The sequence below is a fragment of the Lissotriton helveticus genome, chromosome 1_1 (assembly GCF_964261635.1).
Source record: "Lissotriton helveticus chromosome 1_1, aLisHel1.1, whole genome shotgun sequence".
NCBI lineage: Eukaryota > Metazoa > Chordata > Amphibia > Caudata > Salamandridae > Lissotriton > Lissotriton helveticus.
This window is the reverse complement of record NC_136057.1, coordinates 108,159,152-108,172,397: the sequence shown is the minus strand read 5'-3', so window position 1 is coordinate 108,172,397 and position 13,246 is coordinate 108,159,152. Positions and strand designations below refer to the sequence as shown.

The 13,246-nt window shown below is 48.0% G+C and overlaps 1 protein-coding gene across 1 annotated transcript in view; it reads left to right on the top strand.

The window, feature by feature from the left end:
* The first annotated feature begins 4,940 nt into the window (after window positions 1–4,940).
* LOC144768010 (uncharacterized) overlaps window positions 4,941–13,246 on the top strand; it is a 37,433-nt gene continuing 29,127 nt past the window's right edge. Inside the window, exon 1 of the mRNA XM_078651404.1 lies at window positions 4,941–4,981. The gene's annotated coding sequence lies outside the window, so the exon portion shown is untranslated. The remainder of the gene's footprint in view (window positions 4,982–13,246) is intronic.

Here is a 13,246-nt window from a genome sequence, read left to right as displayed (position 1 = left end):
TGCAAAACTTCAAAAGGTGCAGTTGGTGTAGCAACCCCTCCTGTAAGAGTCTGTGTCCCTTTTCCAGGATTGTACTGCCAACAGATCAAACAAGACTGTTCTACTCTCTTAGCTGTACTGGCAATTTCTGGGTGCTCCTAAACTTGCATAAGCAATTTCATTATCGCTAGAGCTCCAACATGTGCCAGCCCATGTACCATTTGAACCATAGGCTGTAAATAGGCTATAGAATGTTTCCATTTATCCATCTCTTTCTTTTGCAAACAGCCCTCATCGTCCAACATTCCCTCTTTAGACCATTGCTCAAGCTCTTCCACAGAGGCAGATCTCTGTATATCTAATACTTCTTGTCTAGCATTATGCCAACGCTCAGCTTGTGACTTCACTACACACATAGATGTAGTACTTCGTTGCATTGCAGTCTCACGAGCTACGCGATCTGCAAAGGCATTGCCTTGTCCTGTCTTATCAGTCACTTTCTTGTGTGCACTACACTTCACAATAGCTATTTTCTTTGATTATGTCAGTGCAGTCAAAAGGTTATGCACTAATTCTCCGTGTTTTATCTGCATCCCGTGGGATGTAAGAAAGCCTCTTTCCTTCCAAAATAGACCAAAATCATGGGCCACTCCAAAAGCATAGCGGCTGTCTGTATAGATGTTCACACGCAAGTCAGTGCTAAGTTCACACACTCGTGTCAAAGCTATTAGCTCAGCTGCTTGAGCCGACTTCTGTGGTATACGAGCTGTCTCCACTACTGTCTGAAGTGTCGTAATTGCATATGCAGCTGAAGTCGTGCCATCTGGTAACTTCAAACAAGACCCATCAACCCACAGTTCCCCATCTACATCTGAAAGGGGCCTATCTTGCAAATCAATGCGACCCTTTGTCTGTTCCTCAGTAAGGAATATACAATCGTGAGAGTCACTGGATATGGTAACAAAGTAGCTGGGTTCAGAGTCGCACACCTCTTCAAGGTAATGTGAGGGGCTAACAGTGTCAATTCATATCCTGTCAAACGAGCACTAGTTAAGTGTTGCATTTTAGTCTGATTCAAAAGGGCATCGACCGCATGGGATACTAGCACCAACAGTTTATGTGACAAAACTATCCCTTCACTCTGACGTATGGACACAGCTGCTGCTGCAACTGAATGGAAGCACCCAGGCAATGCACGAGCAACAGGATGAAGAACCGCTGAAAAATATGTACAGGGACGCTGCTTGTCACCATGTGTCTGTACTAAAACTGACAATGCACACCCATCTTTCTCGTGTACATAGAGTGCAAAAGCCTTCGTGTAATCTGGAGTGCCTAATACTGGTGCAGAACAAATAGCTTGTTGTAACTGACGAAAAGCATCCTGGCATTCATCTGTCCATGGAAGGGGCATTGGAGTGTATTTAATCAAAAGCGCTAGCAGAGGTTTAACAATGTGCGAAAAACCTAATATCCATTGCCTGCAAAACGAAGTAAGACCAATGAATGCATGGACATCTTTCTGAGTAGAAGGTACTGGTGTGTCTAAAATTGCTTGAATGCGATCTGGTGTAAGTGCACGTCCCTCCCTAGACAGAAGGTGACCTAAGTAGGTAACCTTCGGTCTACAATACTGCAATTTCTTCCGTGACACTTTGTGATGATGTGTAGCAAGAAAATAAAGTAAAGACAAAGTACATTTTTTACACTGTTCAGGCGTATCGGCTGCCAACAAGATATCATCGACATATTGTATGAGAGTCACTCCTTTAGGCAAAGTGAAAGAATCAAGTTATCTTTTCAATGCTTCACCGTAAATGCTAGGACTCTCAGTGTACCCTTGAGGAATTCTACAAAATCTGTACGATTGAATATTCAAAGTGAAACCGAACAAATATCGGCTATCAGGATGAAAAGGAATCGAGAAGAAAGCATTCTTCAGGTCTATCACAAAAAAATAGTTGCTGTAAGAGGAACTAAGGTAAGCAGTGCCGTTATGTCAGAAACCACAGGGTATTGCGGTACTACAATCTTGTTAACTTCCCGCAAATCAAGGATGAATCTGTAAATTCTAGTATCAGTGTCTTTTTTCAAAATAGGAAGAATAGGACTGTTGCAAATGTTGTAAGGAACTTCTTCCACAACCCCCACTTTAATCAAATCATGGACAATCATGGAACACAAGGTTGTTAGTAAGCAAGCTCAATGATGAAGCATGTCACAATTTTTTGAGTGAGGGCAGTTTTTTCTTTGTGTGTGTTGCGGTGACAGTTCTCACTCTGGCAGGGGGGCAGGCTGCTGACTCGGACTGGCATCAGCTCTATTGCTGGCGCTGGTGGGCTCTGCCTGTGTGTTACATGGTAACTCACAGAATCCATACCGCTGGGCTGGTGAGCATATGGCAATGCTGACCAGCTTCATCAAAATGGCAAGTTAGGCGTGGCCAACTCTGGGTCCGGGAACCGATCCTCATCCACAATGCCATGGTGCGAGCGGCGAAGAGGACTTGTGCTACCATTAAATTTGCCCAACACACTGACAAGTGTCAGCGAACCCTTCCTGAAATGCCTCGCACCACTGTGGGTAGCGTGGACAGACAGCACTGTAGGACTAACCCTGTGACTCACCCCCACCACTTATTAAAATGTCTCAAGGCTTCACAATTATATTTTAAGTATCTAAGTAGCCAAGTCATTTGGTAGTGACTCCTCAATGATGCCTTGTCGTATCGGCCCGTGTTGCGTCCAGTCCTAATACATTGTAACAAAGGAGAGAGTTGCAAGGAGTAGATCATGAGCACGCCCCTGAAATCTACCTGGAACAGCGCGCAACACACATTGCCCCTCAGTTATGGTGCATTATTCCAGCTAAGGAGGCGCTATAATGCGTGACTTCGCATTTCAGTGAGGTGATGCGGACCACCAAACTGAAATGCGTTAGTCTAATGCCTGATGCGTGGTACGGCTGGCCATACTGATGCAACTAAACTGAGGTCGTGGGCGTGTGGCGCGCCGGCTCACATGGCAGTCGGAATCTCAGCTGTAATGAATGATTTTTATTTTGCTTCTGTGAGTTGTCAGTGAGTGTGTTTTGAAATACAGCAGCCTGACAGGCTGTGACCTAGACTACTGTTAGCTGACTATAATTATGAAGGGTGAGGCAGCGGAAATCTGTGTTGGGCCCTCTCACATCCTACAAGACTGGACCCGGGTCCTGCATTGGACAAAGAGATCCGCCTGGCCAGTGATATTCCTCCTTTGCCTCGATTGATTGCCAGCAAAAAGCCTAGGGCCCAGTGGGTGTACTAAGGCTGGTGAAAGCTGGAATGACTAATTGCTTTTCTTCGGGTGTAACGTTGTTTTGAGCTCCCCGTCTTTTTGTGCCCGTAGAACACCGGCCCGTCTTCACAACAGGTATCCGAGGCTGTGGCAACATGTCCCTAGTTCAATTTCCTATCTGCTCAGCCCCTGGAATTGTTGCTGTCTCCTTGCAACACTAGTACTTTGAAGCTGGTGACATCCACCAGGTCAAAGAGCTCCTCTCACGTCCAGCGTGCCTCCTGATTCGAGACAGAAATCACAGCAGTCCGCACATATCCTTATGAATTACACCATTTGTGCTGCATGTGTAATACAGAAATAGACAAACAGATTTAGCTCCATCAGTCGATATCACAGAAATAGCTTTACACCATTGCATGCATGGCGAACTTTAATGGTGAAACCATAGTTGGCCTAACGGAAAGGGCGGTCGACCTCGAATCTGGGGAACTGGGTTAGAGTCTCGGCAATGACGCTGAACATCCTACGATTCTGGGCAAATTACGTAATCTCTAAGTGCGTAACAAAAATGATGAATGTGTCCTCATGTAATGCAACTGGTGCAATGGAAGGCGCTCTGATACTCGATAACGGGTCAAGTTCACGCTATATAAAACTCAGTAAAAAAAAAAAACAGCTATTGCTTATAAATGGTTTTAGAGTGTTTTAGATATTTTAACTGGTTGCAGCAGTTAACAGTAGTGTTGTGCCTCTGATTTTACAAGGGCACTAGGTTAGTGCCCTTCCATTTCTGGTACTTTGCAGCACTTAACGTTTTAGTTTCTTGTTGCTCAGATGGGTGTCATTTCTGATATTTATATGCTTTCCTCTTCTTCTTCACTTAATTATGCTGGCCAGAAAGTGTCACTCGTTGTCATTGAAATGTCACTCATAGCAATCTGAAACCTTGGCAGCTATGATAAGGAATAACCCAAAAGCACAAGAAGATTAGAAAAAATATGTTCTTTTAATTTCCGCTTTGACATATGACTTATGCCACACTGTATTTGGTCTGGTGTATAAAATTGCATGGTATTTTTCTCTATTAACTTTTCTATGTACCATGATGTCCATCTGAAAAACCCAATAAATTAAAGCGCTAAAAAAATAAAATGAAAACTTAATGAGCTATCTAGTTTAATTGCACCACTAACACATATTCTCATATATTTAATGAAATATAAACTGTCACTTCCAGTTGACAACTTTCTGTAAATACTCTTTAGTCCTCTCCATCAGTGTTTTGAAGATGCTCATGTGAAGTGAAGTGAAGAGACATCTAAAAACCCATACATTTCCTGTCCGGAAATGCTTGTTTGTGTATTTTCACTAGAGACTGCATGTGATGGTTCTTTAAGTGGCCAGCAGAGGGCGCACCTCGCCTGCTGAGATGAATCAACTAAGCACATTGTATGAAAGGGAGAAGGGTTTCCTGTTCTAGGTCAGCGGTGGCAGAGACAGTACAAGCAGCGGATGTTGACATCAATTACAGCCTCTGCCTCTGTGTCCAGCCTGCTGCAGAGGAGGAGGGACGCCCTGTCTCTCTGTGCAGTTATCTTCATCTTCAGACCCTCATGACCCCCCCCACCACCTCTCCCGACCCTAAATCTGCACCTGCCCCCCCCCCCCCAGCCATAGGAGGAGGAGAGAGCCTGGAAATGTCTTCACAGGTTTCTGCTCAGGTAGGAGATTGTCAGCACCTTGTGCTGTGTTTGTAGAAATAGACTGAATGATCCTGAAAAAACTCTCTGCCAGTAGCCAGGCTCTGCTATCCAGGGACCTCTGGGGGCCTTTACCGTCCGGCCCTGGGAGTGTTTGTGGTCATCATTTGTTTTAAAGAGAGGATCTGTGCACTGCACTGCATCTTAATGCACTGTGAAAAATATGTGCCCACTGCACTGCTTTTCAATGCACTATGAGAAATCTGTGCACGCTACACTGCATCTTAATGCACTATAAGGTTTCTGTGTCACTACAATGCATCTTACTGTACTGAGGAATTTGTGCCACTGCACTGCATCTTATTGCTCTGTGATAAATCTGTGCACACTCTTTGCTCGGCTCTCGCTGTAAGTCTACCCCTGTGTCAAATGCTTGTCCACCAGGCTGCTGCCCCATCCCCCTTTGCCCCTGTTTCATATCTCAGGTAAATCCTCAGTAATTGCAAAAGTTTTCAGCGGCATAGGTTGGCTTATTGCATTATCTGCTGCAGAGGTTGTGTGTCTGCTGCAGGGATTCTGGGTGTGTGCACTGACCTTGGGTGTGCCAGGTAGGAGGCCTTTCAAGCAGTGGAACGTACATGTCTCTGTTTAAAAAAAAAGAGATTTTAAACATCATCAACACAACACATCACATCGACACATGAGCAGGTACACTGGTACAGAGTAGTGTGTTTGGTACAGTAGGGCCTGCTCCTCGTATTGGATTGGCCTGAGCGATCTGTGGAAAGGCTATTGAGCTGGATTTCCTGTATGTGTCAGTATAGTGTTTGATATCGATGAGTTCGTAATGGCGAACCTGCTCCGGTGGTGTGAGTGAATTCGACATTATGATTGTGGAAATACCACTTTGTGAAAGTGGGAATGTCTGTACTCATGGCTCTGTATGCCTATCCACCTGTCTCCAATTCACAGATGGATGCTGGGGGATGGTTACATCTGTGCATTTCTGATAAGAAAGCCATAAACTAAGTGCTCAAGGTATACTGTAGACCTCTCACTTTGAGGGGCCTTCCTGTGTTGGTTAAGAGGGGGTGGAATTGGCACCTGCATTCTAAGTGGCAGGGTTGTGGCCCCACTAAAGATACTGATCAGGGTAGGATGTCAGCCATGACAACATTTAGAGAGGGCCCGTGCATTTCAAAGGTGGCCTTTTGAGCTGATCTCATCTTCATAGGTCATTGTGGGTATAAGCACTGGGGCTCTGCCTTTAGGAATTAGAGACGCTTTGGGGATTGGAAACATACTATGCTGGTTCGATGCTGTCACATCAACAAGAAGAACTATTGAGGCGTGGGGGCTGCAACTGGATGCAGACTAGTGGTGGCATGGGGCTTGTTGTGCTCTAGGAAGGGGACTATCAATTGGTGGATTTTGCCTGGATGTTGCTGGCCTGCAGCTAATTGGCAACTGTTGTGGCCCAGGTCCCCAAGCACTCTCCAAGGGCTGGTTGACTGGCATCCTGCCCACGAGTTCCCAGGGACGGAAAAAATCTCCCCGTTTCCACAAGATCGTAAGGACCGCACAGGGTGGGGCGTAAGCACGTGGAAGTGATCGTCGGTTGGGACAAGGACCCTCTCGACATGTGCAGTCATCAGATCATGCCGAAGAGTGAGATGGTAAAGGTTAGTGGCACACCTGGGGTGGCTATAGCGTCACAAGTTCGACAAGTGCAGGGGACGTTTAATGAGTCCGAGAGGCTCAAGCTTACAGCCAGAAACCTCTGCTAGTTAGTATTCCTTATCGTATGGTTTCTGAGCAGTGTTGAGAGAAGTTTGCAGATTCTGCGATAGCCAAGCTGGCAGCGTAGACTGTGTCCGACCTCCAGGTTGGGAGGATGACAGAGCCTGACATTGCGGCCTCAGTCTGAGGTCACCGGCTCCCTCTCCCCAGGCCCATGCCTCAAGGTACGACGTTGTTAAGGATAGCATGACTGAAAGGTCTCGCCGTGCCTTGTGTGCACCCACGACTTGCTCTCTGGAGCAACTGTAGCTCCCACCTCTGCCAGAGACGAATCATTCTCCAAATTGGGAGGGTGCCAGCTTCTGGTGTTGCAGTCTTTTTCTTGCGCAGAGGATAGTGATCCTGCACTCGTGAAGGTGCCACTGGGTGCCTCGGGACCTAATCTGGATGAACGACAACATAGCTGTTTCTTTCCACTTTAGGTGGTCTCTTAATCTAATTAAAGTGTCAACAGCAGGGGCAATCTGTGTCGTTGTCTGGTGTAGTGTGAGTGGCTGAGGGGCTAAGTCATAAGGTGTAGAGATAACCTTTGATTTCTTGACCATTACAAGTTTACCGAGTACGCGATAAAGGGAATGTTGTTGTTTATGCAAATGTGTTAGCGGAAAAGTGAAATACCTCTGACCAGCCTGGATATATGTTTCTGTTGCTTTTAATGTGGAAGGGATTGCTTGTATTGTGTGTATGTTGCTTACAAGGCTGGAGGGATAATGGTGCAAGAGAACACCCAGGACAATTATATATATGTTAATGCCGTTCTGCTGCTAATGGAAGAGTTTGAAAATTCCATATAACTGTAAAGTATATATCCAATGTGTATGTCGTTTTGATTTCAATGTGTGTGCAATACAAAGCCCAGTGTTGTATACATACTGTGTAGAGTCTTTTTGTAGCATCCACAGGGTGTTGTGAGGTTGAGGGTTGTATCAACACTTTACACTTTGACCCTGAGGATAAGCCTGACTGCTCTGTGCCAAGCTATCCAAGGGTGAGCATAGGTTATCAGGCAAGTGTATCATACGCATCCTATCTAGGACAGTGGATTCTGCCCGGCTTAGATGCATCTCAGCCAGAAACCACTGTGTGTAACAGATTCCTAATAATACATTGAAAAAGAATTTAAGCTGCACCAATTTTGCACCCTAAATCTGTCCAAACTCTAGACATGTTTTGAAGAGCCATGTCTTCAGCTTCTTGCGTAGCTCAAGAAGTGAGGAGGAGGCTCTGATGTGTTGAGGGAAGTCGTTCTATGGAAAACTAGCTGCCATTGCTGGTAGCATCAGCTGAAGCCATTTTTAGGTTTTGCCTGGCGAAAAGATGCGCTCTGCGCATCTTTTTCGCGCAGGCGAAAACCTGATGAGAACTGTAGTGTGGCTTTGGGTCGGCCCTCGTCATTCATTGGCTGGCTCCATAAATGGAGCCTAGCCATTGGACAAGGGGCCTGTCCGTCAATGCCGGACCAGATTCGGGGGCGTTCCCGAGATTCTTTGGCTTTTGCCGACGTCACGCGACGTCAGCCGAAAGCCGGGAACGCACCCGAATCTGGGAACGAAGTCCAGGTGAGTGCTTTGTTTGTTTACCCTCCGTGCTCAAAATAAGACACAAAATAGGGCATACTCAGTTAACGCAGTACTGTTAAAGAGTGGGAGTGATCACCATCCGGGCAGGGTTGGAATGGTACAGAAAATAGGCCCTGGAAATAAAAGTGGCCCAGTAACGCATTGGAAATTGGGCCGTTTTGAACTTGTAAAAACATTCTATATAGATTTTTGCAAAGCAGGAGAGAACTCGTATTTGTGGGTTGCTATAGGCAATGTTTCTGGTAATATCAGTAAAAACAACAGTATACCCCCCCCCCCACACACCCCCGCCGAAATGTGCCGCTATTGCGCCTCTGGCCCAGAAGACCATAAACCGAGCCCAAGAGCAGCCAATAAAGACGCTATAGGGCCAGCCCTCCGGGCACTGCCAGACGGCACAGTGAGCCAGCCTGGCCCCGCAGCTGGGGGAGGCCGTCCGAGAGGGATATTGGGAAGCAGTGTCAGCCAGTACATTTTCAGCGCTTGCCTCCTGCATGACGACACAGTGTGCATACCCTGCATACCGTGCAGAGGGCAAGGCAGGCAGTGCTTGTTAGGGAAGCAGCTCTGTACAGTATTCTACCGTGTGCCTCGTTGGTGTCAACGCAGTGCTTCAAAGCACACGGCATGCTATAACCCATGTTCGATGTATTTTCTTTTTTTGGTGGCACTGTGTGCGAATTATTTCCATGGCATATTATCCACAAGGCATGTCTCGGCGCAGCTCCTGGGTGGCATTTAATGAGAAGGTAGCCCCGTATATTTATAGCACGGTAGGTGGCCACCGAATGCCCTGATACCGGATGCGCGTTTCAGAGCAGTTCCTGTACATTTTCCCGACTGGCTATCCTTTCTTCTCGAGAAATAGCTGGCTCCGGGCACAGCGCTCTCACCACGAGCATAACACTGCCTGTAAAATGTATGCATGTGGGAAAATATTCCTCTACTGCCTCGCTGCTGGCGGGCGCGCGCTGTGGAGCGGGGCTGCTCGCCGCGCGCCATTCCTGGCGCCTGCTCTTTGTATTACGTGCTGCTCTGCCCGGGTGGGGGCATCGTTTCTCACCATTTGATATGGCCTGGGGCTTCGTTGCCTAGCCCGGCATTGCACGCCTCCTCTGCCTCGCGCAAATGATCGAAGCATCATAGACAACTCCGGGCGGCCACGTACTAGAGATGCAGCGTCAATAGAGGGAAAAAACACACACAGAAACAGCGACACCCCTCCCCTCTTCCCCCATAAAAATGTGAACCCTCGCTGTCCTTTCCGAAGCCTTCTGCTCTGACAGGATTCAGACCTGCTAGCTCACATGGTGGGGTGACCCAATGACCAGGGCCGCTTTGCTGGTGGCGCCCAGTGCCACAATGTTTGTTGGCGCCCCCACCAATGACCACCTCTGCCACGGATTACCTCAACACCACAATTTAACAGTGCCCCTCAAGTCTCCAGATTTTTTAGTTCCATAGCGCCACACATACCATTGTAGAGTATCAGAGCACTTTACCTCACACACATTACCCACAGACAATCAATCATACATGTGTAAATAACGTTACATAGGACTACAAGGTGTTGGAGTCATGTGTCATCCATACTAGTAGACAGTATAGTTCAAGAGTGCTTGGTCTGGAGAAGCACAAACTCAGAATTGAAAATGGAACACCATGGTTGGGGGTTCACTTTAATAAGAAGAATTGATTTCTACCCAAATAAACACATTTTACAACATTAGGATAAGGAAAGACTTGGGAAAAAGCATAATGCTCAGCCTATACCTTGCAGTTTTCATGCAGCTCTTTCATAACAGTTAATCACCAGTTATTCTGACATTTTTATAGTTGGCTGAAAATTTCTGCAGGCAAAGAACGCAGCAGCTGGTGCTTTTAAAACCATATTGCTAGGCGCCCCCACCAGAAGTCAGCACCCGGTACGGTGGGACCGGTCGCACCACCCTAGAGCCAGGCCTGCCCTTTGTATCAGTTCTTATCGCATGGTTACCCGGCGAGGCGTCGATATCACACCCAGGCATGGAAAAAGAGCTGAAATCCACTGTAAATAGTGGAATTCCATCTCGTTTTTCGAGGCGTCCATTAAGGGGTGTGAAAACATCCCATGCCATAGGCACCAGCCTCAGCAAGCTTTGGTGGCAGAGTGGGAGCAAAAGTGCCTCTGAGGTACTTCTCGGCACAATGCCCTGCTCCCTCCAAGGCCCCGCCCCTTCTCACACTGTGAGACTTTTGTTCAAGTTGGCAGGTTTGAGGACTACCTATCCTTCCCACTCTGTCAATGCCGCCCCCCTCCCGCTGCCCGTGTGTGCCCCGTTCCCGCCCCTCCCCCCCCCGTGTTTCCGGCCGTAAATGCTTCCGCTGCCCGTGGCCAGGTCCCGCTGTATGCACTCGTCACTCCTCTATCCGTCAGGAGTTTTTTTTTTGTTGTTGTCAGGGCGTGCCCGTTCCCGCCCCCCCTCCCCTTTCACTCTCCGTTGTCTTTCTTGAAACCACAGGTCGGAGCGGTGCACGGGTGTCCCGGAGCTGCGCCTCTCCCATGCCATGGAGTTGGAGGGGCAATGGTGGAAGGGGCAGCTGGCTCCCACGAGGCAATCAGGTAAGTTTATGTATTTTGTCCGCCCCCCGCACCCCCCCCCCCTGTCCGTGTGTCCGATCCGCCCCCCTCCCGTGTGCCCGTTCCCGCCCCCCCTCCCCTTTCACTTTTAATTTTAGGACGGGGTACATCCATCAGCATGTGATTAGAGAGGGGCAGCAGTGCCTTGAAACGCTACTTGTGTGTTGAGGTGCTGTGTTTATGGTATGTGTTGGTTTATGGGACTTTTGCTGCTGGAATTTACTTGGTCATAAGAGATGTCATGTGCATTTCGACTCGTAGGATTAGCCAACGCTTTTTTATAATGATTTTTTTGTCATCATATATAATTAAATATGCTTTAAATTCAATGCCAATGCTTGTAGTTTGTAAATTGTGCTGTTGGGGGTTCTGCGTGTAGGATCGCATGCTGGCTGCAAAGGCAAAACCGTTGCATTGTAAATGCTTGTTGTTTGTGGCAGCCATTTTAGTTAGCCATGTGCTCGCCATGTGCTTTCTCCCTCTTCACTGTTGACTGCCCTTGTATTCTGTTTGTGTCATGTGATATAGTTCACTTCTTCATCACTGAGCCAGAGCCTTGCACATGCTCAGAAAGGCCTGTAGCTGCCAATACACCTGTCCTAGTATGTAACTGTCAGGCTATTCTTACTGATGTAAGCAGTTTAGTCTCTCCTCCCACCTTGTTGACTAAGCGCTTCTTATGAATCCTTATATGTATTTGTGTGCACACTTATACTGCCTCTTTTAAGAGTCTTTCCTCACACTCAGCGGTGTTAGAAATGGGATCCCTGGCTGGCCAGGGCTTGCACCAAAGTCAGTCAGAGACCACCACTTCCACGTCAGGGCAAGGGAGTTACACGCCAAGATAACCCCTGCTCGGGGGTGAGTAACGCAGCACGAGCAGTAAGGCTAAACTCGGAGGCGATGTAAGTTAAGTGTTTGCGCACGCACCCCCAGCAACAACACCCAAGGCCCACCACAAAGGAAACTCCACACAGGGTTATGTATAAAAATAGCCTTTGTATTACACCAAAACACATTAGATAAAAACAAACACTTTACAATGTGCCAACAGGCACGGGCAGAATTTACAAGGGATATGTACAAGACAGGGCCACCTGGACCACTGTCAGGAATATGTACTTTTAGAACTTAGCACTTGGTTGAATTAACACTTAGAACATAGAACATAGAATGTAAATCACTGTAGCACACAACCAGTAACTACTGGTACATGTTAAGTACCACCTACGCAACCCTAACCACCTTAGGAAAATATTGCGCAGGGAACCAGGACCTCCCTAGCACCACCTGTAGTAGGAGAAAAACAACCACCTAAGTATCACAATACCTGTAGGGGTATAAGCATAGGAACATTATACATGATGCATCACAACACATTCAGAGGTGTAGGGAATGAAAACACATGATGCATAACATACATTCAGCGGTGTAAGAACATGGCACATGATGCATCAAAACACATTCAGAGGTGCAGCCAAAGAACAATTGCGCCAAACTCACATAAGTCACCACATGTGACTGTCCATAGGCCAACTGGCCTTGTGGGGGCTAGGACGCCCTGTATCCCAATGTTAGGGGGGCCTAAACGTAGCAGCTGCCCACGAAGTGCTGGGCAGCTGTGGAGACAATGATGGGGCCAGTGTTGGAGCCTCGCAGGCTCTGAACAATTGGCTGTCCCTGAGCCTCACTGGGCTCTAATGAAACAACAATGCCCCCACGAGCCTCTCTGGGCTCGCAAAACAAGGTGATGCCCCCGGAGCCTCTCTGGGCTCTGACAAATGGTGTGCCCCCTGAGTCTTTCAGGCTCTAACACAAATAGAATGGCACTCAAGAGCCTCGGGGCTCTAAAACAATGTGCCCCTTCGTTGGAGCCCCCCTCCTGGGGACTCGAAGCAACTATGGCCCCCAAGATCCTCACAGGGTTCCGAAGCAAGAATGCCCCCACGAGCCTCTGGGGCTCGTAAATCAATATAGGCCGGATAAAGCCTCTAGGGGCTCCAGTAACAAAGCCGTGGCCCCGGAGGTCGCTCTACTGGGAGGGGGGCGGACACCAGCAATGTGTTCCGACGCCCCCTTCTCCTCTAAATCACCCGCACTCACCGGCTCAATGCTCTGGTCGCGCTGGGCTGTGGAGGCTGGGTGGACTCCCGTCCTCCTTCCAGCTTTGGGCTATGCTTCTGGCCCCTCTCTGGCTCAGTCTTACGCCAGACTCCTCTGCAAACGGGCCGCGGGCCGGGGCTCTGCCCGCACACAGGGCTCTTCACTCGAGCCCCGGCCACGCTA